General features: G+C 39.8%; 1 protein-coding gene across 1 annotated transcript in view; it reads left to right on the top strand.

Annotated features, from left to right (window-relative positions):
• Positions 1-7,500, top strand: part of LOC138970379 (uncharacterized) — a 12,211-nt gene that overhangs the window by 1,803 nt on the left and 2,908 nt on the right. The gene's annotated exons all lie outside the window — the stretch shown is intronic.

Below are 7,500 nucleotides of genomic sequence, written 5' to 3'. Positions count from 1 at the left end.
GAGTGCCTGTGGCTTGAAATCAAAAGTAATAAGTCTACCCCTCTGCTCGTGGGTTTCCTGTATAGAAACCCTGCTGCATTGTCAAACTGGACAGATGATTTTATCAATCTTATCAAGAGCCAAAATAAGCCTATATTAATATTAGGCGACTTCAATATCGATTTGCATAAACCACAGACAGCTTGGTGCACAACTTTGTCCCTCTTTGGCCTTCAACAACTAGTTGAAACGTCAACAAGAATAACTGCATCAACAGCGACATTAATTGACCATATATACACGGATAGAAAAACAATGGTTTCGAATGTTAATGTGGTAAATTCTGGCATTAGTGATCATTACGTGACTTGCTGCTCATGGAACTATATAATCCCAAAATGTCATAAAAAAAGGACACACAACCATCGAATATCGGAGCTTTAAAAAATTTCACGAGTCTAAGTTTTTCATAGACTTCAGCTCCGTTCCATGATGTGTTTAATTGTACTGAGGCTGAGGAGGCGCTTAATTGTTTCTCAAGTTTGTATGGCCATGTTGGGTTTGATGCGTGCATGCCTGGTTTTCTCCTGTAGATGGGTGTCGGCACAGGAGGTCTGCCCGCTGTCCTCAGCCAACATGCTCCGTCTTCATGGCAGCTCAAATTTTTTATCGAGGTTCTCTCCTCTAGATCCGCCGTGTTTCGCCTAGGGGCTTGCGCTGCCTAGTTGATAGGGTCACCTCGTAGAGGATGTGGTCATAGACCACGCACGGTCGGTCTTGGGATAGGGAAACGTTATGCTAGTCCGGAGGGATTACGCCACAATGGCCACCTCGCGAAGACCCAGGGTCCTAGACTAGGGAGGTCCAAGGGGGAGCACCGGGAGGGCTACCCCTCTACCCGCACCTCCAACACAATCCCTTCCCCTGGTAGCTTCATCCCCAAGGAGGAAACAGAGCTACCTGCAACACCCCGATTCTCAAGTATACTCTACCCGATTATTGATAAGCATGCCCCTCTGAGGCAACACCGAGTAAAATCCCCTACATTACCACCATGGCTTACTCCTGAGATTGTAGAAGCTATGGCACTACGTGATTTTTTGAAGGAAAATCAAAGGAAATCAGAATTTAAAGCACAACGCAATAGAGTTACCGAGTTAGTACGCCAGGCAAAAAGTAATCATTTTCATAAATTGGTTGAAGACAAAAAGGATGTTGCCACGCTTTGGCAAGCCATAAATGAAGTGTTAGGTAAATCCCAAAGAAGAAATAGCAGATTAAATAGCGCCATTTCTCCTGACGAATTCAATGAGCACTTTCTGTGTTTGGCTGATCGATTGAAACAATCTAAAAATGTAAATGAAGAAGTCGAGGGTGGGGACTCCCTGTTGTTTAGATTAAAAGAATTTTGTATTCATAAATTGAAATCACAAGATTCATTCTCTATCCCAACTATTGCTGTACATGAAGTTGGAAAATTTATAGAAAACCTTCAGAATAATAAATCCATGGGGCCTGACAAAATCCCCCCGTCGTTGCTTAAATTAGCCCTACCGTACATAGTGGAATCCCTAACGTATGTGTATAATCTTTGCATTGAACAAAATATTTTTCCTGATGCATTTAAAACGGCAAAGGTCGTTCCACTTCCTAAAAATAAAGATGTGTCTGACCCTAATAACTTCAGGCCAATTTCATTGCTTCCTATTTTATCAAAGCCTTTAGAGAAGCACATCCAGAAGAATCTTCTGAACTACATGGAAAAGTGCACATTATTTCACAACTTTCAATCTGAGTTTCGTCCGAAACATTCCTGTAGTACAGCTCTTTCATCACTATGTGATAACTGTCTATCGGCAATTAATCGTTCGGACATATCAGGGGTTGTATTTCTTGATTTTAAGAAAGCTTTTGATCTTGTAGATCACACATTACTTTTACATAAACTCGCATTGTACGTGAACAATCCCGCAACGTGTTCATTCTTTAAATCATATCTTGTCAACAGAACACAGTATGTTTCTATAAACGGTAAAACGTCTCCCAAAGGATGTTTAAAGAGTGGAGTCCCCAAGGGGTCAGTTTTAGGGCCTATTTTGTTTTGTGTATTCATTAATGACCTCCCCCTTCATATATCTAATTCCAATGTTAAAACGGATTTTTTTGCAGACGATTCGACGCTTCACACAAGCTGTAGGACTGTTCAAGAAATTGAAGTTTCCTTACAGTCTAGTCTGATTGAAGTCAACAGTTGGTGTAACCAGAATTTTATGATAGTGCACCCAGGAAAGACAAAAAGCATGATTATTACAACAAGACAAAACACCAGTCACGACCTCTTAAGTTAAATCTTTCTCTGGAATCACAATCTGTTCAGCAGGTAACGGAACATCGTGTTTTGGGTGTGATAGTCGATCAAGAATTAAAATGGCAATCTCATGTACATTATATTTGTCAAAAAGTATCCAAGAATTTGTTTCTGCTATCAAAGTTAAAGCAATATGTCGATATCGCAACACTAAAACTATTTTATCATGCCCACATCTTATCCCATATTAATTACGCATCAACTCTTTGGGATGGCGTCTCTGATATTCACATGAAAAAATTAAACTCTCTACATCGTCGGGCAGCTAAAATCATGGTCCACAATTATCAGCTGATTTGAAGTTAAAGAATCTAAACTACCTGCCGCTAGTTAAACAGTTACAGTTTAATAAGACTGTAATGATGTACAAAGTATATCATGGCGAAGTGCCCAACTATATTCAGGACCTATTTCACAGAGTCACCGAAAGGTACGGGTCTATCAATTTTCTACCACCAATACCCAGGATTGATTTGTTCAAAACTAGTCAAGCCTTCTCTCTGGCTCTATGGTGTGGAACTCCATTCCGTCTATCTGTAATAAGATCATTAACCTCACTAAATATTTTTAAACAAGCTCTGCATAATCATTATATGTCTACCTAGATGGCTACTAGTCTTAACATGTGCAAGTAGCTGTCAACAATTGGCAAAGCTTTATGAATTACAAAAATATGTTCTTTATTACATGTATTATGTGGAATTTATGTTGCGATTTTCCATCATCATCATCAACATCATCATCATTATCATCATCAATCATCATCATCATCATCATCATCATCATCTTCATCATCATCATTTACACCATATAATCATTGTAAGCATTAGTGTAAACGTTGGTATTGTGTGAATTTTACCGTCGATCACTTTACATGTGTAACCTCAATTAAAGGCACAGTACGCCTCCCGTAAACCATCACAGATACTGTCAGGCTTTTACACACAGTACAAACACCCTTCCATTTGAACACTCACCGAACGGGAACATCCTAGGTGCCCTAGAATTAATTTTTCCGATTGAGACCATCTCAATCGGACCCATCCTGAACTCAGGTCAAAAATGAGTTACTTCCCTTCAACTGGCGATAGCCGTGGAGCGATGATTGTGCGTTTTGGCGCTAGACCTAACTTTTAAAATCTAAATAATAAATTGACAGCTTGTTACACAAACATTCTTAAATCATAAAAGAATTATTTTTTCATCAAGACAAGATCAGTACAATTCGAAGTTTTGAAAGTTTGAAAAAAGAAAAGCCCGGAAGCAGGGTCACGCAAGGTCGTGGTTTTCGTAGCAGACGACGGTTTATAGGCAGTCAAAAGCCATCGCTCGAGTTCTTATGAACCACATTCGTTTGTTTCGTGAAAAGTCAGAGGTACATAATAACGTGCTATTGCAGATAAGCTCACAGCGAGCCGCATTCAAATTACAAACTGACGACTGCATTGTGAAAAAGGGAAACTGGATCACACGGGTTCACGATGGCTCAGGGGTAAGATAAACCACGCAAAAATAAATTCTTTGAAAATTGCTCGCTCTTTACGTAGGGCACCTAGGATGTTCCCGTTTGGTGAGCGTTCAAATGGAAGGGTGTTTGTACTGTGTGTAAAAGCCTGACAGTATCTGTGATGGTTTACGGGAGGCTTACTGTGCCTTTAACATGCTGCATGTTTCGCTTTTGATTTGTATGTTGCTTACTTTGTCATTTTGTTGTTTGTGTTTATTTGCTTGTTTGCTTACTTGTCGATTGTTTGCTGGGTCGTTCGTTTAATTTGTTTATTTGTCATGTTGCTTTACTTGTTTATCATTTATTAGACATTTGTATTAGAAGTAAGGACCGGTTGTAAGAAAAGGCGTCACCTTAAACCTCTATCCTTGAAAAATAAAGTTCCATCATCATCATCTCTCCCTCTCTCTCTCTCTCCCCCCGTCTCTCTCTCTCTCTCTCTCTCTCTCTCTCTCTCTCTCTCTCTCTCTCTCTCTCTCTCTCTCTCTCTCTCTCTCTCTCTCTCTCTCTCTCTCTCTCTCTCTTCTCTCTCTCTAGCTGTAAGAAAGGACCATTATGGACCTAATGCTATCATCCCTCGGTATTAAAGTTTTCGAGTTCGAGTTCTCTCTCTCTCTCTCTCTCTCTCTCTCTCTCTCTCTCTCTCTCTCTCTCTCTCTCTCTCTCTCTCTCTTTCTCTCTCTCTCTCTCTCTCTCTCTCTCTCTCTCTCTCTCTCTCTCTCTCTCTCTCTCTCTCTCTCTCTCTCTCTCTCTCCCAGGCTGATGTCGTCTGAGTGTGCTTCTTGGACAATTTTTCAGATAAGTTTATTATCTGTATCTTAAGTGTATATCTGTCTGTCCACTTAAAAGACCGCTGGATCGAAGTACAGTGAATGTAAAGTTTTGATTAGTCATAAATTAAACGTTCCAACAAAAAACCATTCTTGTTTTTACATTTAGTCAAGTTTGGACTCAATGTTTTAACATAGACGGGGAATCGAGACGAGTGTGTGTGTGTATGTGTGTGTGTGTGTGTGTGTGTGTGTGTGTGTGTGTGTGTGTGTGTGTGTGTGTGTTTGTGTGTGTAAGGTATGTATGTGTGTGTTTGTGTGTGTGAGCGTGTATAGCGATTCAGAGAAATAGTTACTGGATCGATCTTCATGAAACTTAATAATAATAATAATAATAAAGTATATTTATATTGCGCCTATCCCTTACAAAAAACAAAAATATTTGGCTCTAAGCGCATTACAACATGTGTAGGGACTTGGTACAATCAAGTCTGACAAATACAATAACACAATATACAGTCGGTCTCTAAGGTAAAACTGGGAAAAGCAGCTTCGACATTTAAACACGGCTACTAACAGATCCTCTAACAATGCATACTTCTTTACAATATGCATTTATGTATAAATATAGTTAAAGAACATCGAGTTAATAGGAATTAGAAAAGGTTCTTATAATAACTTCACATGAGACGGGGCGGGGATATAGCTCAGTTGGTAGCGCGCTGGATTTGTATTCAGTTGGCCGCTGTCAGCGTGAGTTCGATCCCAGGTTCGGCGGAAATTTATTTCAGAGTCAACTTTGTGTGCAGACTCTCTTCGGTGTCCGAACTCCCCCCCCCCCCCCCCCCCCCCCCCCCGTGTACACTACATTGGGTGTGCACGTTAAAGATCCCACGATTGACAAAAGGGTCTTTCCTGGCAAAATTGCTTAGGCACAGTTAATAATTGTCTACCTATACCCGTGTGACTTGGAATAATAGGCCGTGAAAGGTAAATATGCGCCGAAATGGCTGCAATTACTGGCCGTATAAAATTTCATCTCACACGGCATCACTGCAGAGCGCCTAGAACTGTACCCACGGAATATGCGCGATGTAAGCGTCATTGATTGATTGATTGATGAGAGTTTCTGAGTATGATATCCCCAGGCATGTTTTTCCTTTTCTTGATAAATGTCTTTGATGACGTCATATCCGGCTTTTTCTGAAAGTTGAGGCGGCACTGTCACGCCTTCATTTTTCGATCAAATTGAAATTGAAATTTGATTGATTGAAATTTTGGTCCAGCAATCTTCAACAAAGTCCGGTCTATGGGATTGAATTTCAGCTTGGCAGCTTACATATTAGGTAATTAGTTTGCTTCTCGCGACTTGTTTTTATTCTTTCAAAAATGTATCAATATTCATACATGCTGGAGATAGTGCACTGATTGTTGTGGTTCTTAAGCAATGTTGCGTCGGTTTAGCAAAGTAGTCACAAAATCATTCTGGGTTGTCTGCTTAGAGGCGATCAAACATAATTATCGTGTTTTTAAAAAGTCAGGAATATAGCCCAGATGCTTAACAATTGTGTTTCTGTCATAAACTTATGTGCACGCAAAGACTGTTTTTTTCTGCTCAAAAATTGGTTAATTAAAGCACTACTTTGGGCTGCACCGCGGGTTTTGACCACACCTACCGGCCTCAAAATGGGTTTTTTGAAGGTATGAGTTACTTTGAGCCGTCGACCCATTTTGACAGCAGTGAGCTTTCCTGGATTCTGTAATATCCATATGTGTCAGCCTGTCATGCAGTTAGGCTAATCTAGCGTGGGAAATAAAGCGATGGCATGTTTGGAGAAAAGTAAGATATCATATTTTAGGATATTGCTATTTCATATGTTACGTGGATTTCCATTGGTCAATTGGGAAAAACTCAGCTCAGTGCAAAAGTGATATCGACATTTCCGTCGATATCAGTTTTGATATCGACGACCGCTTTATTGCTTCCCCACTTCAAAAACAAAAACACCTAAATTTAAAAACAAACAAATATATGAAAATGTAATGATCCCAGAATTTAGTTGAGCAAGTGACTAAAGACTTTTTGAAAGAAAAGACATTTTGAAATACTGAAAAGTACAAGAAAATAGTGAACAAAAAGAAATGATAATCAGAGGGAGGGATATAGAACAGCCATAACCGAGACAAATACTTTTGTAATTTCTTTACAGTAAATACAAAAATGTCCACAGAATTAGCAATATATCTAACATTGACTGACTGTGTGATGATATCTTCTGCTATTGGTCTGTTTTGACAGTGATATCAAAATCTCGACCTCCGGTCTCGATTTTGATATCACTGTCTCAACAGACCATAGCAGAAGATATCTTCACACAGTCCGTCAATATTGGGTAATATTGTTGTACTTCGACCCAGCAGTCTTTCAAGTGGACAGACAGACAGGCACTTATGGTACAGATAATGAATTTAGCTGATAAAATGTTCGCTGGGAAGACGCAAGGGAGGCAATTCTAATAATTAATGACGAAAATATATAGATTTCTTGAGTCTTAGCTATCAGGGAATATCTATATTGTTTCAACCTCCGTCACGCAGTTAGGCAGATGTAGTGGGCTGGGCTTGGCAGCCGCTATGCAAAAAATCTAAAACTGCATAGAGCAGTCTCTCGAAATTAAACAGGACGATGGCAAATACCATTTCTCTCCTTTCCCTGCAACTCGCTAGAACTGCTTGACTGCGCAGCAGATTGAAATCCGTATTTTCTGTTAACTTTTCCTGAGAACTGGATGTTGTTAAAAGGAAAAGAAACATGGTCCAGTTTTATTTACCGGTTAGATGGCTCAAAGGTCATCGTGCCGTCAAAAAAACAACCC

The sequence above is a fragment of the Littorina saxatilis genome, linkage group LG7 (assembly GCF_037325665.1).
Source record: "Littorina saxatilis isolate snail1 linkage group LG7, US_GU_Lsax_2.0, whole genome shotgun sequence".
NCBI lineage: Eukaryota > Metazoa > Mollusca > Gastropoda > Littorinimorpha > Littorinidae > Littorina > Littorina saxatilis.
This window is presented reverse-complemented; position numbering and strand designations above follow the sequence as displayed.